This window comes from Pseudopodoces humilis, chromosome 12 (genome assembly GCF_049639895.1).
Source record: "Pseudopodoces humilis isolate 2021_Gansu_Grassland_sample_001 chromosome 12, ASM4963989v1, whole genome shotgun sequence".
NCBI lineage: Eukaryota > Metazoa > Chordata > Aves > Passeriformes > Paridae > Pseudopodoces > Pseudopodoces humilis.
In genome coordinates, this window is record NC_142211.1 from 14113183 (window position 1) to 14139780 (window position 26598).

Consider the following 26598-nt stretch of genomic DNA (forward strand, 5'->3'; position numbering starts at 1 on the left):
CCCCGCTCCCTCTCTAAGAAGAAGCACCGGGATAGTACCCAGTTTGTTAAAAGTCATGATTCATTGTTTTCTTAAAATGTCTTTATATACCCTTTTAGAGATAATTTTGTGGTTTTAAGTAATTATGAGTTCTTGCAGTTTTAGAGTTTTACTGGAGAAAATACTGTGACTCCTTAGAAAATTCAAAAAACCCCTCTTTAGAAATGCTTAGAGTAAATATTAACAGAAGTAAAAAGATACCTTGCAATAATTAGTTTTAAAACCTAATATCAAAATATTGAATGATTTACAGCTACTAATAAAATGACCTTCCAATTAATGTTATCTACAGAAGATATTAATGGTTTCAAAAATAATTAGCTAGGAGAGCTTCACTGTACAAGACAAAGTTAAGCTAACCATACATTACCCATTTGTTTTTTCCACAATTTTAATAAGGTACTTTCATTGTGAGCCTTTTTGTTATAAAAAACACATGTAACAGCATATATACCAATTTGGACTTCAGATTTTCATTAAAAATTAGACTTGATGTATGGATGCTAAATCTGAACCAGAGTGCCTGTAGAAATTACAGGCCGCATAGCTCCTCAGTCTTGCCTGAGAAAGTAGTCTGGGAAAAACATGAGAAAGAATTAAAACAATCCTCAGGGACAGAAAACAGCCTTGCAGGTGTTGTTTTCTATCCCTTGTTTTCTTTGTAGGAGAAAGTCAGGGGGGTGGTGAGCCCCACTGACCAATGATGGTGATGTAGTGGTTTACTAACCAATAAGAGTTTCCTTTCTGTACTTTCCACGTATCGGTCTATAAAGAGACCTGAAGCAATAAACTAGAAAAATTCTCCTAACCGACTCCATGAGAGTCTGTGTCGCTTGATCCCAGCCGTTCCTAACAGAGCAACATTGATGTTTTTGAAAAGTGCTACAAAAGCTGAATGGCAACTTGTCAAATCCTGTGTTGTTGTAGTTTTTCTCTAGTAAAACTGCACTTTAAAAATCCTAACCAACTTAAGCATATACCAAGCAATTCCTACTATGAATAAGTATTTTTAGTAACAGCTGTAATTATTGTGAGTTATTCTCAAAGCCAGATGACATGGAACTGTGATGTATTTGTTACATCCTTATAATCTCTATAGTAAATCCATGTTACTATTATGTTCAAAAGTTATATATCAAGCTTTCAGTTATCTTTTTTGTAATAATAGAGTAAGATTGAGTTGTTTTCATTTGATACAAATTAAGTGTTGATAAAATTAAGCAAAGTTAAGTTTCACTATGTTTAGGTCTGAATGTTTTTAAGTTTTATCACTTTTGTATTCTTTTAAGGTTAAGTTTTGTTATTTCCTTCTGTCATAATTTCTACTAGGCTTGAATATTGTATAATTTAAATTGTCTCATGTTTTGTTAGAAGACACTTGTCTCAACTGCAAAGTGTAGTTATTTTCCTAGAGAGATGAAGATGACTACGATTGAAACATCTGTGATGGAACACTTATAAACACCTGCTTGTAGAGAGAAGACGATAGTCTGTTGCATCCTTCATTTCATCAAAGGTTTAATTTATTTCTTACAATCTCTGCTGCTTTTGTTTTCTATAGATAACACAAAAGAATAGTGACTGTTATTTACTAGGAAATTTACAAGTTTTTTACCTTATTTCATTTTTGGTCATTAAGACATGAATGTTCTAAAAATATTATCTTGATTTACTCAGACACTTACTGCTGACATATTCATTGTATAATGTGAATTTATGGATTTTCATGATGAGTATTATCTATAGAGTGTCATTGTTGTATTTATAGCCTGCTTTTCATATATTTGAACATATCTTTGTGTAACTACTTTTTAGACACGTGTCATTTGAGATCTATTTTTTTTTTAACTATAGATGCATCTTGGTAAACAAGATATATAGCTGCTCCTATACAAAGTTTTCTTGGTTTTTACTCATTTTCTTGTTTAAGAAGACTTGCTTTTGCCTAATCCAGTGTAGCTTTATTATTTTTCAGTGCTTCCAGAATTCCAAGAAAATGTATCATTGCTGAAAGTCAGCTGCCAAGAGAGAAACTTCAGATTAAGCCAACTGCTAAATTGTTTAATTGGTCTGTTGCCTAAGACTTCTGATCATTTGCTTTGTACAAATGCATTTCAACAGTTTGCTGTGCTTTAAGCATCTCATAGCTGCTATTATTAAGAACCTTGTTTTGAAAATGAGTTAAGAGACATCTTTCCAGTTTAAAGCCTAAGGCCCTGGCCAAGCCTTGACTTTACCTGGATGGAATGTTTGCCAATAGACCATATGTTTTCTACACCAAATCAGTATTTGAGTCACTTTTGACTTGGCAATTTGACCCTATTAATATGACAGTTGGATCAATTTTGAAGTGGGCTTCAAAGTGGAGAATCATTTCCTGAGGTGGTTATCCAGTCCTTCACTGATTTTGTTATTTGCAGACTATGAGATGCTGGTGCAGTGTTTTAGTGGTTAATAGTAATTCTGTATCACATATGTTATTAATTATGTTTATTATCTGACTGATTTCTGACTGCTGTAGGTTCTTCGTTCATTATGTGTATAGTTTTTTTGTTGATATTAATATGTATGATAAAAGTACATCTCACTTTTAAAAACAAAAGAAACTGATACGCTAAAAGCATTTGATTAATGTAGTATGTGCATTAGAAATTAAGACCACAACTTATTTTGAATAATGAAATATTTACATCAAAAATTTAGAAAGATCATATATTCGGATTTTACAATTAAGTGTACCACAGCTAAGCCAAAATGATTCATTAACTTTAAGGAGAGAAGTGCCTATGTTTTATTGACAAGTTCAAAAAAGTCACCTGTTCATCTGACCAGACTGTCTGCCTCTGAAAACATGAGACACAGTGAATAGAGAAGTCACCATACAGCCTTAGTACTCTAAACAAGATCAGAAGTGGAGCTGCCAGGACACAGTTGTGTCTGAAAACTACACAGACAGTGTGCCAGCAAAAGTTTTATGTTATCATCATAATGTTGTATCTCTACCAATTTTCTTCAGTTATTCTCTGTTTTAAGATTTAAAAGAATGTGTTGTATAAATCTTTCTAACCACTCAGTCTCTATCCATGAACAGCTAAAACAGCTGCAAAACAGGTTACACGCCCTGAAAGAAGTTGATGACCCCAATAGAAGTTGGTTAACCAGTTAAAGCATTAAGTAGTTAAAATCTCTTGTACTAGAAGAGAGATGAATTCTTGTTATAGTATTAATAGAAATAGTTATTGTAAGCTGTATGTTATCCTGTATCTGTAAAGGTCTGAAACTAAACGCATCCAAAGCCTGGGTTGTGCAAAAAGAAAAAAGGGGAATTGTAGTGAATATTTTAGTAGAACAAAGGCATGATATTTTAGTCAAAACCTGTCTTCAAAACCCAGCTTTCAATCCAGGCAACAATTCTAAGGGCAGTGTCCTTGAAACTCTCCTGGAACAGCAAGAATAAAGAAAAACAGTGGTATTGTGTATAAGGAAAAGAATGTTAAACAATATGTATTGACCAATAGTAGCTTAAGCTGCGTGAACCCTGTAGGACCCTAAAAAAGTGTGCTAAAGTTAGAAATAAATGACATTTGCTATATCTCTATGAGAACTCAGTGAATAGTCTGAGTGGTTTTCCATTATGTGATATAGATAAGGAAAGAATAAACAACTAAGCCCGAACACGATAAAACAGTCTCTCTCTCGTCAATCTCAGTCCTGGGGAAAAAGAACCCAGCTACCAATGTCGCACCCCAACAACTCACAACCTTCCATGATGATATCTGGAAGTTCATAAAGTCCTGGAGCTGTTTTCAGAGATCCGAAAGATAAAAATGTCCATTCCAAAATGTGCAGTTTGTCTTCCCACTCATCATTCCATTAGCATAATATTCCACATGGTATTTCACCATCCTTCAAAAGAAACAATTGCACACCAACAGAGATATCTATCCTATTAACAAATCTGTATGTCAGGGCTATCTCAATTTCCTCTATGGCCTTTGTTCTGCAGGTGTCAATCGCCTCTCATCAGTAGGGGAAGTGATTCCTGATAACAATCCAAACAAAGGTTGCATTTGATGATTAGTTATCCCTGAATATGATCTAATCCAGCCTACTGAACCAACCAGTTTTTGTACATCAGTAGCACTTTTAACATCAATATGCAGTTTCACAGCTTGAAATGTTACAGCTACGATTTGTTTTAGGTTTCACCTTTTGCTCATTATTTTTTGGGCATTGTGCCATTAAGTGTCCTTGCTTTCCACAAGTAAAACATTTCTGTGGAGGCTTTAAAACGACTGCCAAAGCAGACATTTTATGCTCAACTGTGCCAACTTTTGAGCAAGCAGTTACAATGTCAGGTAACGAGAAGTCTCATGGCAACCTTTTGATAATCTTTAGACAATCCTCATTTGCCTTGTCTGTTGCCAGCTGCTTACATAGAATCTGCCTCAAGTTTTCATCATCTACCTGATTCTCAAGGGCTGCAGCAAGTTTTTTTACAAATTGTAAAAATGGTTCCTTTCCCCCGTTTGTTGTATAGTAACATATTTCTGTTTTGGAGCTGCCATCTCCATTGTTTTAATTAAAGCATGCATGCCTATTTGTTGGGCCTGTGCCAAAACTAAAGGAACCCACCTGGCCTGTAATTCTGGGTTATTAAAAGGCCCAGTGCCCATTAAGGCATCAACTCCCACTGCATGATGAGGTTCTTGCTGTGGGAGTTGCATATTATTTAGGGCAACTCCCTGGACTAACTGCCTCCATGTATTTTGAAATATACCATACTGTACAGGTTGAAACAAAATCGTAGCAAGGTGTCTTATATCATACGGAGCAAGTGTATCAACATTAATAATACAAATCAATTGCATTATCTCAGAGGAATTAATACCAAATTGAGTGACCTTTGACTGAAGGTTCTGAACAACTCGCCAGGCAAATGCCTGATGCGTATCATTCTGTCCTGTGTTAGGAATTGCTTTAATAACAGGAAAGGCTATGAGATCATTACTAACAACATTTGTATCAGCACTCGGCATATCAGTCATTCTTGGCAGACCTATTTTTTCTATTAAGTCCCAATTACCCATCTCCATTGCCTTTTTCTTGAAAAGTTCCCAAAACCAGGCAGGGTAGCAAGGCATCACAGACACTGGACAAGAAGGTAAAGTCCAGGGAGCAGCAAACTTAGATCTACTACAAGATTTATGAGAAGCAGATGCATGCTCCTGGCCAGAGTTTCTCATTTCTGGCAATTCATCATCCTCACTATCAGAATCAGGTAATGGGGGAAAGGCTCTTAACAACTCTGTTCCTTCATATGACTCAGAAGAAAGCAGTGGGGCAGATGGCTGGGCTTGTGTCTCTCTCAAGGACATCTCCGCTAACTTCCAGGCAGGAGTAACGTATTCATGCCTCGCATTTAACTCCTGCTGTGCAGGAGAAGGATACACTGGTTGCACATAGTCTCTCGGAGACAAATATTGAGGGGTATTGCTCTGTGGCTGCTCAGTCCCCACATCAGCTGACCCTGGTGAAGCCCCCACTGAAGCAACTCCCACAGGCTGTCCCCTAGGGAGCGGCACGGCACCAGACTGAACCTCAGCTATCTGTTGTTCCCCAGCAACTCCCATGCCTTGCCCTGGCTCTCATTCCATGTCTTGCTCCATTCTCCATTCTCTTAACGTATCATAAAGCTGTCTCCAAGTCGTAGCTAAATTTGCAGCTGCTTTATCCCCCTGTGATATCACATGTCAGTCTGTTCCCAACGGCTTCCCATGACCTAATGGTAAAAGCTGTATTTACATCAATGTTGAAATTCTGAGATTTAGCCCATAATAACATGCGACGAAGAGCATAGTCTGTAATTTTAATCTCTGCTTTGAAGCAAAGTTTTTGTGTAGGCAAAACCGTGTGGTCTTCTCTTGATAAATTCGACTCCATTTTCCTCTAACCGACGGCTCAGCTGGATGGATATTCCAGATGTCAGAGGCTTCACCGGTCTGTGTTCCCCGCGGTTCACCTGGAGTACCCACTCTGGGTGTCAAATTCAGGCCTGGTCCTGTAGAGATGAAAAATGAGAGATGGGACCACCATGTTATTTAAGATTATATAATGCTCAAGAAAGCCAGATAAGATATTAGTCTCGAAGTCGTGAGATTTGGAGAGAAGCAACAAGTCAGCCATAGCTTAAAGGTAGTCACAGGTTTTCTCTTCACACAGCACTATATAACATTTTGGTCAAATAGACAGTTAACACAAAACTTGTTTCTACTTAATAACCTATCACCTTTGCCTAATTTTTCTGCACTGTGCTTGTTCTTCGGCCAATAAACTGATAGATCATGTACACACACATCTGTAAATCAAACCCTTCAGTGTCAGTAGGAGTTTCCATTTTTCTGTTTCCCACACGGACCCCCTTCTGCATCTACCCTCACTGCTCTCTAGTCCTGTGGAGCTGTGCTCTCCCGGTTCATTGCCCTATAGGTCTCTTGCACTTCATGTCGGTGGTCACCGGATGTAGTTGTCCCAGCAGACATAACACAAAGCAGATCCTTAAGAAGCTTTATCCAAGTTTTTTTTATTGCGCCCATACATAGCATTTTTATACCCTTCTGACTCCATAGTGCATCCCATCCCATTGGCCATCATTGCACCGCCCCTCAAATCCATTGGTGGAAGCACTGTTTTGAGAAAGCATCCCCAAAAATCCAAAATACAGATAAATCCTGTTTTTCCATGGTATTTTTCGCAGCGGAGATGTTCTTTGTTTTCTTCTACCTTTATATTCTTTTTCGTCTCACAGACACACAGGAATCCTGCTGGCTTCTTCTTTCTGTTGACTCTTTTGTCTGACCCCCAGCTCACTGTGGGCCCTCTCCACAATGTTGAGCTTAAGGTAACCACTACTTTAAACCCCAGCCATGTTTCTCCTGGCTTCAGAAGAAGCCCAGAGACTTTTGTGCCATGACTGCCTGTTAGCCATTAAACAAGTGTGTTCTGGCAGACAGGATCTCAAGAGTGATCCCATCCAGGACTCAGAACTGAACCTGCACACCAGTGGGAGCAGCAGGTTACAGGCAGTTTGGTATGCAGTGGAAACCTTGACTTGGGTAATATAAGTCCAGGTTTTACCTTTTAACACATCAGTACAAAAAGCAGAATGAATGACCTTACACAATGTGATAGAAATCACTGAAGGAAAAAATGTATGCACCAATGAAACTGCATGGAAGGGGATTGTTATCAGCACAGAGATCTCCTATGAAGTACAAAGAAGAAATTTGTCAACTATTACAGTGTGCAAAAGCTGAAAAAAGTGGGTGTGATGCCCTTATAAAGCCCATCAGTTTGGAGACTGCCCAGTTAATACAAGGAATCAATTAGCTGACAAAACAGTTAAAGAGGTTGCTGAAAAAGGTATCCTTGCACTAATATCTAACAAAAAGTTGAATGTCCTTGTCATGATCTGGTTTTGAAGTTATTAGAAATGCCTCTGCCCTAATTAAGGTGCCATCAAGACCATATGCCAAAGTCAATAGTATGGGTTTTATTGGATAGTAAATATGAGAGAGAGAAAAAAATAGAACAGTGGTGAGTGGGACAGAAAGTGACAGAGACAGAATAAAGAAAATATCACCATCCATGTATCCCAGCAATGTTCTGTTGATCCTCTCCAGCTGGTCTTCTTGGTTGTGAAGGTCCCCCAAAAATCATAGAATCCGATGGATTAATATATGTTCAGGCTAGGTAGGGAAACTCAGGCACCTCCAGGGAAGGGGGGGGGGAGGGAGGGTTGCCATTGTCTCTTACAAATTATTCCGGATTTGTTGCATCACTTTGCATCACATGCAGTCCTGTAATGCAAGGCCTCAGGAATGACTCTTGGGGGCACTTTGGGGTTCTTTGATGGATTAAGGCACCCCCGCAGTTGCTCTTCATGTGAATGTCCCATGGATGTAACCTTCCTGGGGTTGGGGATTCCATAGCCAGTTTGCATAAGGGAGGATGGGTTCACTGCCCCTGAGCAGAGGTTATGACACACTGAAACTTCTCCCCACCTCGGGAAGGAAATCTGTGCAAACCTGCTCCCAGCAAATGGGTCTGTGGATTATGGCCTCCCCCACCCCAAAACAAGACAGAGATGATTCTTAGCATGGCTGCTGGGTTTGCCTCTCATTCTTTTCCTTGTTTACTTGCTTACTTCTCCCTGGCCCTGAGATGATTGAAGAATGGGTTTCCCTTTATCTAATCTCAGCAGTTTGACTTCCAGTCCAAAGTTCCAAGAGGCTTCTGTGGTTGTAGCTTTACACAGTTTTGCTTTAATGGGCAAAACTTTTATAACAATGTTTAAGGCATGAATCATTTCAGTCCCTGACAGTCTTAGAACAAAAAACCAAATCAGGACAGGCAGTTAGCCCCATCATTGGAAGCTACAAAAAAATCCCAGAAGGTGATTGGTAAACTCATGTGGGTAAGTAATTGTACCTCCAAATTAATGTATATGATAACAGAACTAATACATCAGGAAACACATTAAGATATAGAGAATATGGTAACTGGTTTACAAAGGAATATAGTAAGCATGAAGATAAATATAGTAAGCATGAAGATAACAAAAATTAATACATCAGTGTCCTGGGGTGACTTTATGATACTGGTATCCCCAATCGTCTGGTTTATATTATATATTAAGTTCTGCACCTTTAAGACTGGCTTTGAGAGCAAGAGAGGGGGAAGAAGAAGCGCGCAGTTTGTGTTAAGGAAAAACATTACTCCCACACATCCCGCTCCTGGACTGTGGTGTCTGCAGCACGGACAGACAGCGGGACAGAGCTTCTCTCTGGCTTTTAGTTAGTTTTAGCTAGCTGAGGCAGAGGAGTTCCCTGGACCTTTGTTTGTTTTTTCCCAATTTTCTTGGATCTGTGCAAGCCTGCTCTGGACTGAACACCCAGCCAAACCCCAGGAGCTCACGCCTGTGGCCCACCGGGGCCTGGGCCTCGGCATTTTCCAGCGACGGAGGGACTGATAAGAACCTGAGCAAGCCGAGCTACACCACATGAAAAGGACTTTTTTTCCTCCTAGATTTGCCATCCCATCGAACAGCAAGAGGTTTTATTATTTAATATTACTCAATTTCTGTTAAATAAACAGCTTTTTCCACTTCTCTCTAAGGAATTTTTTTCTTTTCCTGGACCAGTTAGTGGGGAGAGGCATTTCCCTGGGGAAATCCCCATTTGGAGTTTTCCTTCCTAATTTGCCCTAAACTAAGACAAATACAGTTTTTTGGCGCCTGAACAGGGGCAAGAGAAAGTGGAAAAACCTGTACTGAGTGTTGGTTGTATTTATTCTGTATTGGGATAAAGCAGTCAGTAGCCATGTTGTTTGGATACATAATGTCTCTTGGGGTGGAGGCCTTCATGTGGACCTGGTCCCTAAAAGTTTTTGAGGTTTTAATATCTGTCTTTGCCCTCTTTCACAGTAGAGGGGCACGGATTAGAATGGTTATTGTGCTGGGCTCAGTGATAATGATTTATAGGAAGTTTATAGAACTACTGAAGTTTCTGTCAGGTATGTTTGGTTTATGGTTTCTTCGCCCGACCCTGCCTCCCAGTCCCAGTAGCACATTTTGGGAGTTTATTGGTAATTGCACACAGTTTGTTAGAGGAAGGCCAGGGGATGAGGCTTTTCAGCCTTTTCTTTCCTTCTTCTCTTTTGAATCTGTTATGTCCCTCTTTGAGAATATCCAGTTTCCCCTGAGTGTTAAGGATACCACATTCCTGGTCACTTTCCTGGTAGTTCAGCTGTTGAGCTTCCTCTATATGGTCTGCAACTTCTCTAGAATGAGGGCTGAGATATCCAGAGGAGCCAACGAGACCCCTGCCCCAGAAGTAGACTCAGGTGTGGGAAATCCTGATTGGTGTAGAGAATGGGAGAGAATTGGCCGAACTCTGAAAGAATTTTCTGATCCCCCAGCCTGGGAATTTTCACGTGAACAAATTCAGAACCCAGATGAAGTAGGGAAATATCTGGAAGAGAATTGCTGTGATGATTCTAAGAAGAAAAATATCATTGCAATAAGCTGGGCCCTAGCGTATGCTTATCGCACGCTGCTAGATACTGTAGGGCAGGCAGATAAATCAGCAGCTACCCCAGTCACTCAGGCTGCAGCCAAGCCAGCAGCCAAACCAGACAGTGAGCCTAAGCCAGTGTCTGTTGCTCCTGCCACGAGAGGCATGAAATTCAAAACCAAAACCGATCGGCCAGTAGATGATGATAATGGTGATGCGGGGGAAGGACCCTCAAGACCAGCAACTGATCAAAAATCAGAAGGCACTGGTGAACCTTTCTCCCTGAAGGACCTTCGTGGCCTGAGAAAAGATTACACTCGACGACCTGATGAATCTATAATTAGTTGGTTAGTCCATCTGTGGGATGCTGCAGGTGAGGCTACAGTTCTGGATGGCACTGAAGCGAGGCATCTGGGGTCCCTGTCACACGATCCGGTTATTGACCAGGAGATGATGAGGGGGGCTGACCCTTATAGTCTCTGGGAACGGGTCCTAAGAAGTGTGGCACAAAGATATCTGTGTGCAGACGATCTCTATATACAGCAAACTAGTTGGAAAACCATAGAACAAGGCATTCAGCGTTTGAGAGAAATGGCAATAGTAGAGATTGTCTTTGTGGGTGACTTAGGTACTAGAAATCCAGACTTGGTGCCATGTACATCTGTGATGTGGCGAAAACTTGTTCGACTTGGGCCACAAGAATACGCTTCTGCTTTAGCAACAATGAAGCAGGATGACCGGGAGGAGACTGTGCTGGATATGGCGAAGAAGCTTCGAGCATATGCAGATACCGTGCATGGCCCCATGCAGGCAACAATTGCAACTGTGAGAACAGATATGCAAAACTTCCAAAACAAAATAGAGGAGAATCTCAAGAAACTCAGGGAGGACCCTCTTCCAGTCTCGGCAGTACAGACCAGGAGCCCTGGTACTCAACACAGAAGTTCCCCAGATAGAGAGAAAAAGCTACGAGCTGAGCTGTGGTTTTTCCTACGTGACTGTGGAGAAAACATGAAAAGATGGGATGGAAAATCTACTGCTGCTCTGGCAAAACGGGTGCATGAATTGGAAGACAGCAAGACTCAGGGGGGATACTCTACCAAAAAGAAAGCCGCTCCAGTAGCCTGTAGTCAAACTGACAAGTATGATGATGACATGTCTGACTCCCTTGAAGGAACCTCCAAGACATATACCCAAGGAAAGAAGGATAACCAGTCTTAGAGGGGCCCTGCCTCTAGCCAGGTAGAGGCTAGGGAAAACCGTGTCTTTTGGACTGTGTGGATTCGTTGGCCTGGCACATCAGAACCACGAAAATATGAGGCCTTGGTTGACACTGGTGCACAGTGCACCCTAATCCCATCAAGATATGTAGGGGCAGAATCTGTTTCTATTGCTGGTGTGACAGGGGGATCACAGGACTTTACTTTAGTGGAAGCTGATGTGAGCCTGACTGGGAATGAGTGGAAGAAACACCCCATTGTGACTGGCCCAGAGGCCCCATGCATTTTGGGCATAGACTACCTCCGAAGTGAGTATTTTAAGGACCCAAAGGGGCTTAGGTGGGCATTTGGGATAGCAGCTGTAGAGACAGAGGGCATCAAGCAATTGAACACTTTGCCTGGACTGTCAGAGAACCCATCTGCAGTAGGACTCCTAAAAGTGGAAGAACAGCGAGTACCAATTGCCACCTCAACGGTGCACCGCCGACAATATAGAACAACTCGAGATGCTGTGATTCCCGTCCACAAGATGATCCGAGAGCTGGAGAGCCAAGGGGTGGTCAGCAAAACCCACTCACCCTTCAACAGCCCCATCTGGCCTGTGCGTAAATCTGAAGGAGAATGGAGATTGACTGTGGACTATCGTGCATTGAATGAAGTGACTCCACCTCTGAGCGCTGCCGTGTCGGACATGCTGGAGCTCCAGTACGAGCTGGAGTCCAAGGCAGCGAAGTGGTACGCCACTATTGACATTGCCAATGCATTTTTCTCCATTCCTCTGGCAGCAGAATGCAGGCCTCAGTTTGCCTTCACGTGGAGGGGAGTGCAGTACACCTGGAACCGACTGCCCCAGGGGTGGAAGCACAGCCCCACCATCTGCCATGGACTGATCCAGGCTGCCCTGGAAAAGGGTGAGGCTCCAGAACATCTGCAGTACATTGATGACATCATTGTTTGGGGAAAGACGGCTGAAGAGGTCTTTGAGAAAGGAGAGGTACAATGGACTGTTAAAGACTACCTTGAAAGCGTTGGGTGGGGGATCTTTCAAAAATTGGGAGCAGCATCTAGCAAAGGCCACCTGGATAGTTAATACCCGAGGTTCCACCAATCGAGCAGGCCCAGCCCAATCCGAGCCCCTGCATAAAGTAGACGGAGACAAAGTCCCAGCGGTACATCTCAGAGGTTTGTTAGGAAAGACAGTTTGGATCAATTCTACTTCAAGTACAGACCAACCCATTCGTGGAGTTGCTTTTGCTCAAGGACCGGGTTGCACATGGTGGATAATGCGGAAAGATGGAACAACACAATGTGTACCTCAGGGAGATCTGATGGTTGGGTGAAGATCATGAATAAATGCCCTTGTCTGTATATAATGTATGTGTTGTAGGGTTAAAATATATATATATATTAATTTTGATAATAAGTTGACAATATGGGGATAAGGGGTGGAATGTCCTGGGGTGACTTTATGATACTGGTATCCCCAATCGTCTGGTTTATATTATATATTAAGTTCTGCACCTTTAAGACTGGCTTTGAGAGCAAGAGAGGGGGAAGAAGAAGCACGCAGTTTGTGTTAAGGAAAAACATTACTCCCACACATCCCGCTCCTGGACTGTGGTGTCTGCAGCACGGACAGACAGCGGGACAGAGCTTCTCTCTGGCTTTTAGTTAGTTGTAGCTAGCTGAGGCAGAGGAGTTCCCTGGACCTTTGTTTGTTTTTTCCCAATTTTCTTGGATCTGTGCAAGCCTGCTCTGGACTGAACACCCAGCCAAACCCCAGGAGCTCACGCCTGTGGCCCACCGGGGCCTGGGCCTCGGCATTTTCCAGCGACGGAGGGACTGATAAGAACCTGAGCGAGCCGAGCTACACCACATGAAAAGGACTTTTTTTCCTCCTAGATTTGCCATCCCATCGAACAGCAAGAGGTTTTATTATTTAATATTACTCAATTTCTGTTAAATAAACAGCTTTTTCCACTTCTCTCTAAGGAATTTTTTTCTTTTCCCGGACCAGTTAGTGGGGAGAGGCATTTCCCTGGGGAAATCCCCATTTGGAGTTTTCCTTCCTAATTTGCCCTAAACTAAGACAATCAGTTATTGGAAAACAAGTAATTTGCTTTGCAAAATAATCTCATGGAAGGAAGGATGCCATCTCCAGGGCTAGTAAAAGAGAAGAATTCACCAGGTGATTATCAGCAAATTGATTTTGCAGAACTGCCCAGGCAGAATGGGGGCTGGTACATGTTGATATTTTAGTACTTTTTTGGATGGCCAGAAACTTTCCAGTGTTGAACCAACAAGGCAAAGGAAGCCTCAAAATTTTGCTGAAATTAATATAGTTGTACTTAAATTAACTATTGTTTTAGGTATAGAATATAATTTTCTAGGGGAATATTATCTACTGAATCTAGATTAAAATGATAATTAATTGTAGCAGTGTGGCAAAAAGATACTGTTGCTGCTACCAGTCCAAAGTGTCTCTTGAGAAAGCCGCTCGGGTTGGCACAGTCATTGTATCCAAAACTCACACGCACACCACAGATACGTCAGCAAAGAAAAATGGAAAAGGTCTCCTGTATAGTATTCCAGAGAGGTTTATTGCAACCCCACCAAAGGGATCCAGTGACAGAAAGACCAAGATTTCCTGCAGTGTCTCAGGTTAAGTATAGGGTCAAAGGCCAATAGTCTAGGGGCACAGGGGCAAGGCAAAGGTCACTGACCTATAGGGGATGAGGTAAATTTACCTAGTGTTGCATAGGACCATGGGGAAAGCATTTTGTCTCATCACAAGCAGTCAGGCTTTCTTGAAGCCTGTGGCAGACTCTTCCAGGGCATATGCCCAGAAATTCCCCTAATAGGCTCAAGGGCTTCCTCAAATAATTTCATTTTTATAATAATAATAACAACTATATTTATTTTCCTAAGAAAGGGAATGTAGTCTTAAAGTTAGTGCAAGATTTTGACAGACTACAAAATGCAACATCTATAACAGCTTCTTTGCCAATATCAACCTCTGCAGGAAATCCAGTTCCATGGGGAACTTAAGTCAACAATTTGACAAAAATTTTGGAACACATGTGGGACCTTACAAAACAGATTAGCTTTAGACCTATTACTATATGCTGGTTTTACAATAATTAATTTTTGGTGAAGAGAGAAAAAATCAGCTGTGGAAATGATTCTCTGAAGCGCTGTGTCACGATCCACAAGGTGGGATTTGTGATGTGGTTCTTTTATTTGATCTTAGAGTACAAAAGATTATCAGCAAACCAAGGACTCAAACAGCAAAACACACTTTATTGAGCGCTCATTAGCACTAATATGCGATAGAGGGAAAAGAGGAGAAAGCAAAGCATAAGGAAAAGAGAGTAAGGGGATTATAGCTACCAACGTCAATGTCCACTCAGCCGTCCTTCGACTCAGTCTTCTGTCCGTTGGGGAGATCTCAAGGGAAGGCAAGTTTGGGGTGTATTTTTATAGTCTTTTACAAAGTGAGTGGCACAGGGCCAAAAACAGAGGACATTGATGACCATTGTGATGAAACCCATTGTGCAGGGAGGCAGGTGTAGAGTACAACACAAACCACTTCTTACAAGCCTTTGCTCACCAGAAGGAATGAGGACAATGTGCCGTGGAAATCCATTGTGCAGGGTACAACACACAAGTCTTTGCTCACCAGCAGGAATGAGGGCAGTGTACCGTGCAACCACCTGCGACAATCACTTGGCAAACATCCACCTCAGCTAGGCCCGAGCCCCTATACCAAGTCCCTTGTGATATTCAGGGTCTTAGTCTCTGTTCTCGAGATGGTTGTGAGACAGATGAGACAATCTTCTGGACCATCTCTTACAAGCTGGTGGCAAACAAAGTGAAGCAGAAACTCTGTAGCCATAGCAGCAACTGCAGGATGTCCCAGCAGGCACAGGGTGCTGGGTTAAAGTGCAATGAAAAAAGCCAAAGGCAGCAGCAGAAAAACATCGGGGCTGGGCAGGGGCAGCTGAGCTCCCACAAACAGCCCGGAGACACTCCCTAGGACAGGGGTTGGGGCTTGAGGACCTGGATTTTCCCCTGAGGCACCTGAGTAGGTGGTGAGAGTCCTTTCAAGTGAGATCGGATGTTTGATAAGGTCCTAGTTCAACAACCACTCCTACGAGCACAGACTCACTCACGGTAGAAGCAGCAAAGGATGAAGCTCCACAGTGGCAGCGAATTTTACCCACAGCAACTGCAGACCGGCCATCTCCCCTCTGATCAGAGAGAGAGAGAGAGAGAGAGGAGCCAAGGCCAGTCCCTCACTTCCCAGACAAAATCTCAAGATATCTCTGCCCTTCCCAAGAGAAAGCCCCTAATCTATGAGAGTGCAGACAGCTGCACCCCTCCCCCTCCGCTACATCTTTTGTCTCTTTTAAGTATCATCACTATCCTGTCTTAGGCAACAGATGAGAGAAAATTCTGTGAGAGGGGAAAAAAAAAAGAAAAAAATACTAATCTCCAACACTGAGGAAATGGCTAAGCCACTATCCATCATATTTGAGAAACAGAGGCAGTCCAGGGAAATTCCCACTTACTGGAAAAGGGAAATTATAACCCCCATTTTTAAAAAAGGAAAAAGGAAGACCCAGAGAACTACAGGATGGTGTCTCACCTCAGTGCCTGGCAAAATCATGAAGCAGATCCTCCTGGAAACTATGCTAAGGCACATAGAAAATAATGAGGTGATTGGTCACAGCCAGCATGGCTTCACTAAGGGCAAATACTGCCTGATATATTTGGAGGACTTCTATGAGAGGGTTACAGGGGAGCTGGAAGAGGGAAGAGTGGATGATGCCATTTAATTGAACTTGTGCAAAGCATTTGATATTGTTCCACATGACATCCTTGTCTCTAAACAGGAGAGACATGGATTTGATGGATGGACCACTCAGTGGATAAAGAATTGTCTGGACAGTCACACTCAGAGTTGTTCAATATCTGTGAGCTGTTATATAGTGATTCATGTCATTATGGAAACACACCATGGAATCAGTATAAACAAGAATACTGCTTTTAAAGTAAAACATGGACATGAGACAATGGAAAATATAATGATTTCATTATTTTTGTTTAAATCCCTTTGCTGTGAATTGCTAGCTTTTGCTGTTACGTATTTTTGCCACTATGTAATTGCTTAGCCAATAATTATGAATTGTACCCAATCTTTATGTATAAAGAAAACAGCCGGCTTGTGCGAATGTGTAAGAACTTGTTACTGCTGTTACCTGCTTGCTAGGAGTGTAACCTGGCAACATGTTGGAGCTTTGTCCAGACCTGGTGAGGGCTTCCAGCCACTACTGTTTGGGAGATAGACAACATGTTTGGGCTTGCCCAGACTTGTACCCCAGCACAGAAGGCATGACACAGCCCAAAAAGAAACTGCCTATAAAAGAGGCAGAGACCAGGGATAAGGCAGACGTGTTGGTGGAGTGGAGACTCCCCATGTCCCCAGCGCTGCTTGCTCATCCCTTATCAATGAATTAAGAAATTGCCTTATTGATTGACCAACATGATTGTGGTGAGTGATTTATAACAATGTCCAAGTGGAGACCAGCGATGAGTGGTGTTCCTCTGATGCCTTAAGTTTTAGCTCTCATATTTTTCAGATTCTGTGCTGCCTAGGTGTCCTGATGGGGCACTTGCAGCTGGGTTCTTTTTCCCCTTTGGAATGAGATTGATGAGAGAGAGGCAGTTTTCTCTTGTTCGGACTTGGTTGTTTATTCTTCTTTTATCTATATTACATATATACAGGGTACAAAGAGCTACATACACTAAGGTAGAAAGGTGCAAAACGGCTAACAAAGAACTTCTTCAAGGTCTTTTATATGTCTATTTATCCAATTAACAAATGCCAAGTAAATTATTTTTCTTACTGACCCAATGGCCCAACACCTGTGTGTTGCACTGCAGCATTCTCTATCTAATCACTTATTACTACCCAAAAACCCTTAGAAGAAGAAGAAGAAAGAAGGAAAAGAGACAACACCCTAAATCTTCCATCTTGTCTTTTGGTTTTTAAAAGAGCTTTAACTTTCTCACCCAGTGACTTAAGAAAACTCTCTAACTTACACACTCACACTCCTAGTTTTTCTATTTAACAGTTGTTTTCATGGTGTTATATGAAATTCAGTGCTTTTTTGGATGTCAGAGCCAGGTATCAGAGATAAGGGCACGCACTCTGTGCCTCTGACTCCAACACTTAGGTGTGTAGCTCTGAGATTCATATTAAGTGTTAGTAAGTTCTCTTCACAGGGTAGGTAGACAAAACAATCCTTTTCCAGCTTGAGACCAAGGACAACCGTTACAAGCTTCAGGCCCAAAAAGCATAAACAACAGGGAACTGAAGAGAGCAAACAAGGAGGATGGAACTTCATAACCTTAAGCTATAATCGGACAACTAACCCAAATATGCACATAGAGCAAAAACTTATAGAAGTGTGAAACCTCATGACCGGTCATCCATTTTGTGGCTATTCTGGGTCTATCTTGGGTGTAGCCCTGGCCAGGCTCTTGTACTGCACAAAGTGCATCCTTTAAGGCCTTTTAATAAATACCTACTTTATTCTTTAACTCTGTCTAGCCTCTGTTCTACGTCAGCCTCACTAGGCATCACCTCAGGGGTCTGTATGGGGACAGGTGCAGTTTAAGATCTTTGTCAGTGTAGCAATTGAGGTACGGACCCTAAGTCAACAGAATTGCTTTATTAAGCATACACGAAGACTTTATGAGATTCTTGTTTACAGATTGTAGAATCAAAGCTATGCAGCCAGCAAGGAGGAGGAGGTGAAGCAGAACACAAGCAAACAGGCAAGCAGATGTTTCTTGCTCAAAAACATTCATACATCCCACATAGTCTTTGAGGCCCAGTGTTCTGGGCCCCCTAATTAAAACACTCTCACACAGGTATTTATGGCTGGAGATGGTCTTTTGGTATGCACTTTCTCATGGGAAAAAGCTGCTTGTTAAGGTTGGCCAGGAACAGCCACTTCTACAGTCCGTGACATGGACAGGGGCATTGAGTGCACCCCCAGCAAGTTTGCTGATGACACCAAACTGTGTGGTGTAGTTGACACACTGGAGAGAAGGGATGCCATCCAGTGGGACCTTGATAGGCTTGAGACGTGGGTCTGTGTGAATGTCATGAAATTCAACAAGGACAAGCACAAGGTCCTGCACCTGGGTCAGGGTAATCCCAAGCACAAGTACAAGCTGGACAGAGAATGGATTGAAAGCAGTCCTGAGGAGAAGGACTTGGGAGATGAGAATCTTCATACAACCCAGCAATGTGTTTGCAGTCCAGAAAGCCAATCATATCCCAGGCTGCATCAAAAGCAGCATGGGCAGCAGGTTGGAGGAAGGGATTCTGCCCCTCTGCTCTGGTGAGATCCCACCTGGAGTACTGCATCTTGGTCTCCCAACATAAGAAGGACATGAACCTTCTAGAGCAAGTCCAGAGGAGGCCACGAAGATGATCAGAGAGCTGGAACATCTCTGCTATGAAGACAGGCTGAGAGAGTTGGGGCTGTTCACCCTGGAGAAGAGAAGGCTCCAGGGAGACCTTCGTTAAGGAAACTTTCCTGTCTGACCATTCACCCACCACCAGAGACTTTATCTGCTGGGACTGAAGCCCATTCAAAATGGGAGGTTCCAGTGAGCTGACAGGTACACCACTTGACTCCCTACACACCCCCCTCACACACAGACCAGGTTTCCTTACCAGCTTGACCCTAGGTTTCCCATAAGAGTCTCAGACCTCTGGTTGCTTTAAGTAATTTAATCATGGTGCAGCTCAAGCAGAGTGCCTTTGGGAAGGGACCCCGAACAACTGAATACCTGGGCTTTTTATACTTGTCATGGCTTGACACTGGCCAAATGCCAGGCACCCATGAAAGTTGATCACTCACCTTCCCCTGCCACAACTGGACAGAGGAGAGAAAAATTAACAAAGGGTTAATGAGTTAAGGACCTGGAGAAAAACACTCCAAAGGCAAAACAGGCTCACCTTAGAGGTACAAAGTGAGTTTATTACTAACAGAATCAGAGGAGGATATTGAAAAGTACAATAAGTCCTTTAGAACACCTTTTTACCTCTAAACCCTCCCTCCTTCCCACCGACAATGCAGGAGACAGGGTGTGAGGGTTTTGGTCAGTTTGCCGCCTGAGATTTTCTTCTGCAGCTCAAGGAGAGGAGTCCTTCCCCTGCTACACCATGGGTTCCCTTCCCATGGGAGACAGTTCACCCTGAACTTCTTCAGCATGGTTCCAATCTCACAAGAAGCAGTCTTCCCAACACTGCTGCAGTGTGGGTCACTCTTCCATGGGGTGCCATTCTCCAAGGACAGGATGCTCCAGCTTAGAAGCAGGAGCCCCCTCTCTCTACCAGGTCTCCCACTGGATTGAAGCCTCCTCCAGGCATCCACCACCTGCACTGTGGGCACCTGCCCCACAAGTTTCGAGTGGATCTCTGCATCCCCTGTGAACCTCCATGGACTGCAGGGAGACACCTGCTTCACCATAGTCTTCATCATGGCCTGCGGAGGAATCTCTGCTTAGGTGCCTGGAGCACCTCCTCCTCCTCCTTCACTGACCTTGTTGTCTCCATATTGTTTTCCCTCACATGTTCTCACCTTCTCCTCTTCTCTGGCTAGAAAAAAACTGTGCCCTACTTTGTTTTGATTTTCTTCTTAAATATGTTATCACAGAAGCCTTATGTGATAGATTAGCATTTAAGAAAACAAAGAGAAACATCTAAGGAAGTTAAAACCGCTGGAGGCTGATGGGAGTTTTTTCTCCTAGCCAACAGCTGGCCATTTCTAAGAATTGACAGCAGTTTTAACCATTGAAAAGTGAGATCAACCTGTGAACACCACCTTAAGACCTAAGCCTGGGAATTTCTTTGTCTATTTGTTTCCTGGCTGTGAAAGGTAACAGAGCTTTAGCTGGCTTCCCGTCCCCTGACCAGGCCATGCGGCCTGGTCAGGGGCTGGGCTAAGCCTGCCACAGCTCCCGGCCGGGAGATGGGGCCTGCGGGGCTTGCCCCGGGCTTTGGTCTGGCCAGGCCGGTCCCTGGCTCGGCTGCAGTTTTTGCTGTGACTGAATTTACCAGAGACTGCCAAGTAAGGAAAGAAAAAAAAGCTCTTGACCTGTGGCAGGCTGAGACAGTGACCACACTCTCCAGAGCAGCCATGAAGAATCTTCCATCGCAGACAACTCCAGCTGCTGCTCCTGCAGAGATCACAGAACCATCTACAAAGCCTGGGCAAGATTTTAACCTTTTCATTATCCAGATGAGACTTGCAGATTAATCCTTTTTTTCCAGAGAAAGAAAAAGAGAGTAATCAACATGTAAAGAGACTTTATAAAGAGTTGGAGACAGTAAAGAATAGAATTAATCTTCAGAAGAGGTAGAGAATAAGGAGATGCTTTAATTAAGCTGAAATATTTTTCTGTTAAAGCTATGGAAATGGACAATAGTGTCCTGAAAAAACTTCTTTAATTCATGACAGAGTATATTGGGAGGAATAGAGTGTTCAAAGTGTGGATTTTGAGCAAAATGTGGAGTAATTGTGATACAGTGAGGTGCTGAAACAGAGTGAGGCAAAGTAATGGTTGAAGATTTGAGGCCTTGAGAGGCAATGAGAAAACTTCTGTTTCCAGAAAAGGTCACAGAGACAGATGAAGAGAACTTCTGCCTTTGAATAACTCATCTTTAAAAACGACATTCCTAGACTCATGGCCCATAACACACCTCAGAGTGATGTGAAATGGGAGGAGTGAACTGATGACAAGATTTCCGGGCAGATGGCATCAGAGAAATAGAAAACTATAGCAGAAGTAGTTTTCTTGTGAGAAACTCCATAGATTAGCAGAAGAAGACTTCTGTTTCTCTACAAAGGCTGGTGAAAAGACTCTAGCAGGAACTGAGACTGTTTTAAACACCAAAGTTCCAAAGTTTTTTGTCTCTATGTTGTCATGTGAACAAGGGAATGGTTGGGTAGTGGGGGAAAAAAGGGTTTCCTGGAGGTTTTATTCTGGTGTTCTTATTCTTGTAGTTTTGTTAATAAACTTTCTTTATTCCTTTTAAGTTTTAAGCCTGTTTTGCTCTTGTTCTAATCCATATCTCACAGCAAGAAATAAGTAAGTTTTCTAGTAATTTTTGTAGTTACTGCTTTAAAACCACGACATTTATTTGGTGCATTGGCCGGGAAACGGAATTGACAAATCCAAACCACTACACCTTACCATCATCCCTAGTTGTCTCAGCCTTGGCCAGCTGTGGGGGACAGTGAGCCAGCCAAAAATACACCCATGCCCTGGAGGGAAGAGACTATTTAGGATACAGTTCGCCACTCTCCTTAGGGGAGAAACCATAGCTGGCCACCTTCACAGGTGTGGTGAGGCAAAAAACCACCTGTCCAGCATCCTTTTCAGTTCATGTTAATTCTGTGTTTCTTATTGATGGTTCCCTTTGACACGCCCTGACCTGCAGGGGATAAAAGCTCTCTGTAAGTCCAGCAGCATTCTTACAGAGATTTCTTGGGGCAGAGAGCTGAATTAAAAGCCTCCAAAGAGATCAAAGCTCCATCTCTCTTACTCCTGCGTCGCTCTGACGAGCTGATTTTCACTCACAACAGCCTTGTTAAATGTTGGGGTCAGAGATGCAGGATATGTGCCTTTGTCTGTGATGCATGACTGACAGCCAAGAGAGCACTGAATTTCACATAACACCATGGAGACAGCCGTTAATGTTGAGAAACTGGAAATGTGAGTGTGTAAATTAGATAGAGTTTTCTTAAGTCACTGTGTGAGAAAGTTAAAGTTTAAGCTAGTTTAGAAAATAAGAGGCAAGATGGAAGACTTAGGGTGTTGTCCCTTTCTCCTCCTTCTTCCTTCTTCATCTTCTAAGGGTTTTTGGGTAGTAATAAGTGATTAGATAGAGAATGCTGCAGTGCAACACACAGGTGTCGGGTCATTGGGTCAGTAAGAAAAATAATTTACTTGGCATTTGTTAATTGGATAAATAGACATATAAAAGACCTTGAAGAAGTTCTTTGTTAGCCATTTTGCACCTTTCTACCTTAGTGTATGTAGCTCTTTGTACCCTGTATATATGTAATATAGATAAAAGAAGAATAAACAACCAAGTCCGAACAAGAGAAAACTGCCTCTCTCTTATCAATCTCAGTCCTGGGGTAAAGAACCCAGCTACTAATGTCTCATCCCGACAGCTAAAAGCTAGAGCAGAAATCACAATAGCAGCTAGGAGAGGTGCGGAGCCTCCGCATGCCACCACCACCCAGCTGACTATAGCCAGAAGAATGTCCACCCTCAGAGTCATAAGGAATTGCCTTTGCCAGACACTGTGGAAGGAGACAAGGTCCCTGCATTACACATAGGGAAGTGTCTGGGGAAGTCAGCGTGGATTTCTTCCCACATGGGAAAAGGCAAACCCATTTGTGGGATTGTCTTTGCCCAAGGACCTAGGTGTATTTGGTAGGTGATGCGGGAGGATGGGGAGATGTGGTGTGTACCTCAAGGAGATTTAACCTTTGGGTAAGAATAATCTATGGCGTGAGTTGTATGTTACAGGAGGTAAAGTAGCAGGAGTGATATGAACTGACGAAGAATGAATTTTGAGAGGAGCAAGAAGAATGCTATGATGAACCAGGACAGTGTCAGTGTCCAACCATCAAGTGTGCTACTTCTCCTGTCCTGACCCCTCATCCTGCTGGAATGGAGACCACCTGGAGGGATGTGAAAGGACAGGCCATAGTAGTTAATTAAAAAAATTATGTTTGGTATAGAGATGGATTAAGGATGTAGTTTAAGCTGTATGTGTGAATAAGAAAGGATTCTGGTAATAAGAATATATAGATTATATAGGATCTGAGTATGACTCAAATAGTATGGAATAAGGGGTGAAGATTGTATTGGGTCTGACTGAGGTGAAGTTCACAGTCCTCACAGTGCTGTGCTTTGCATTAGTAGCTGGACAGGTGTTGATAACAGACCAGTGTTTTGGCTACTGCTGAGCAGCACTGTCCCTCTGGCATTCCTTCCACCATCAAAGGGGATGGGAGTGGGCAAGATCCTGGGAGGGGACACAACTAGGCCAGCTGACCCAAATTAGCCAAAGGGATATTCCATACCTGTCGGGCCCTGGGCTATTTTAGAATAGCTGGAAACAAATCAAGGACATGAACGATGTCAGTAAAGAAATTGCTGATGTAGCAAAGAATTAGGGATTTTAGCCAGCAAAAGAAGACGTGCACCTGGAGTGGGGGGAAATGAATCTGATAACATCAGCCAATAAGAAAGAGAATGATTGTATGTGGACAGTGCGTGAACAATGTATGCAACCAATTATGTAGCTAGATGACAGCAGTTAGGTGTGTGCACGGAAATATAATTGTATAAATAACCATCAACTGCAAGTAAACTTTGTATGACTTCTGCATAATATTGGTGTTCGTGTCCTTCCTGTCTCGCATGATGAAAACTAGCCCAGTATCCTGGTGAACCCCGACGTGACCAGGACTTGGGAAAAGGCGAGGTAAGCCAGGCCGTCCGAGAGTGACAGGAGCGGATCCGTGCTCAGAGTTATTTGGACTCTGGTGTTTTGGCAGGACTGGAGCTGCTGCATCAGCAGTAGAAAAGGCGGCTGTACAGAGCCTGCTCCAGCTAGCTAAATGGACTGAAACTAAGCTGCTGGAGGGAGACCTTATGGCACTCTTATGTTGGTGCCAGCGGAGAGGACTTTTAAAAAGCCAGATCAGTTATTTAGTACAGAAGCATGGGGCTATATTGGTACTGAATTGTGGGACTCTGTTACTGTTGAAAACAAAGAGGCACGGATGCTGGCTCCTGTCTGGCCGACAGTAAAAACGATGATAGAAAACATGCAAGGAGAAGCAAAAGTCAGTGCAGCAGTGAAGAGGGCAGTAAATCATGCTTCCGAGCCAGAGCTTAAAGGAGAGAAAAAGCTTTCACTCCCTGATTTGCCAGCATCCCCTGTTGCATTCCCTGTCTCCCAGATCGAAAAAGAATTTTGGGAAGGAAATTAATTAGATCCCAGTCCCTGGGAGCCCCCTGTTGAGGCATCGGCACCTCCTCTGCCATACGCAGATAGCGGACAGAAGAGCCCGGAGAGTGTGCCTCTCCCTATGGAGATAGAACCAAGTGAAATTGGTAATCATGCTCCCTCAGACGCCGCTCGATATCCCAATCTCTGTGATGCCGTCTCTAGGGAGGTGCTGGAAGAGCAAAAGGAAAAAAATGACTAGGTTATTAAAAGATATGCAAAGACTTGATAAGGGGTCCTCAAAGGGAGCAGTTAAAGAAGCATATAAAAAAGCTCATGAGGCCATTGTTGAAGGGCTAAGGGCAGTAGAGGAGCAGTTTTGTGGACCCCCAAGTAATGCCGATAAACCTAATACTGTCCAATGTTCTGAGGCATATCCTGAGCAAGGAGGAGACCAGGGGCTAATACGCATATGAGTAAAACATTGTCTTATGGATGGAGAAATGTCCATTGAGGAAGCAGAAAACTATCTACTATCTAAATTTGGGGCCGCGGGAGTTCTGTCGGCAAGTAAAAAGAGTGAAATACTAGCCCACTGGGAAAAACTTGGCACTGACTTGGGATCAAAATGGATGATAGACAATAATGAAGAGACAGGAGCCACAGGGTGGTTCCCCACCTGACTAAGAGGGAAAAGGACTAAGACCAAAGAACCCCCGTTAAACAGATCGCTTCCTGTTGGCTCAGTTCCCGTGGACGATCCACCCTTGAAAGATCCTGATTACAACCAAGGTCAAAGGTGGAAAGGAGCAATTGAAAATGCTATGATTGAAGGGGTAATGCTCCCAGGAAGTATCACAGCTATGCCAGTATATACGACTGGGGGTCAACTACAATGGCAGCCCTTTGATTGGAAAACTGTCAGTCACCTGCAGCAGACTGTAATTGATTATGGTTATGATAACAAACAAGTCATGACCCTTGTATCATCCTTTTTTAAGAATCATATATTAGTTCCAGCTGATATTCGGGCTTTGATGGAGTTCGTTTTGACTCCTACTGCATTTATGATGTTTAAAGACAAGTGGAGAGAAAAATTTGAATTACCTCAATTGAATAATGTTCAACTTGATCCTGGTGACCAATTGTGGTTAGCTACGCTCGATCAGCTCTTAGGGACTGGAGCATACCTTGACGGTGCTGCTCAAGCTGCTCTTCACCCATGAATTACACAGCAATCACAGGTTCTTGCACTGGCAGCATTACAAGAGCTTCCACAAATAGGAAAACCTGTTCTCCCCTATACCAAGGTGGTGCAAGCTCCTACTGAGTCTTTTATATCCTTTGTGGACTGCCTCAAAGAAGCTCTAGAGGGTGCACCAAACCTGGATCAAGACGCAAAAGCAGCGGTTGGCAAGGACTTAGCTTTTCAAAATGCCAACCCTAAGCATCAACAAATAATTGCATTACTCCCAGCAGGAACTTCCCTAGCAAAAAGCTTGCTCTCGATTGCCACGTCTAGAAGAACGAGAAAAAGCAAAGATTCATGCTCAAGCCATAGCTGTTGCTCTATGCTCAGCAAATATACAGGGAAAAGGAGACTGTGGTGCAAGCCGACAAGGATGTTACATCTGTGTCAGTAAAGATCATTTTAAAAAGGGTGTGTGAGACACCTAAGGAAGTTAAGGCTTCCCCTTTTGGAGGTGTATGTCACAAATGCGATAAGTTTGGTCACTGAGCCGCAAAATGTCGATCTCGCTTTAAAAAGGATGGTACCCCTATTTCAGGAAACGACAAGATGAGCACCAAGATAGGGGGTGCAATGACATTCAAATACCCCACAGCAGTGGCTGTCTCAGTGAACTCACTGCAGCAACAAAAGGAAATGCAGGGGTCAATTTGGCCATGGGAAAATTCACAATCATCAGTGACAAACAAGTGCACATTGTACCTTCAACAGCAACAGGATCTTTAGGATATGGACTGTCAGCATTGCTATTGGGAAGATCCTGTGCAACAAAGCAAGGAATATTTGCGCTCCCCAGAGTCATAGACGCAGATTATACTGGGCCTATTGGAATAATGGTACAAGTGCATAATCCCCCTGTCACATTACCAATAGGAAGTATTATTGCCCAAATGGTTCCATTCACAGTAGCTGTGCCCAGGGCACAATCCCGAATAAGGGGAGAGGAAGGATTTGGTTCAA

At 43.0% G+C, this 26598-nt stretch overlaps 2 pseudogenes; one reads left to right on the forward strand and one right to left on the reverse strand.

Annotated features, from left to right (window-relative positions):
* Positions 1-4191: 4191 nt before the first annotated feature.
* LOC148183402 (endogenous retrovirus group K member 5 Gag polyprotein-like) lies at positions 4192-4910 on the reverse strand (annotated as a pseudogene).
* Positions 4911-18370: 13460 nt separating this feature from the next.
* On the forward strand, positions 18371-26364 carry LOC148183403 (endogenous retrovirus group K member 6 Gag polyprotein-like; annotated as a pseudogene).
* The last annotated feature ends 234 nt before the right edge of the window (positions 26365-26598 follow it).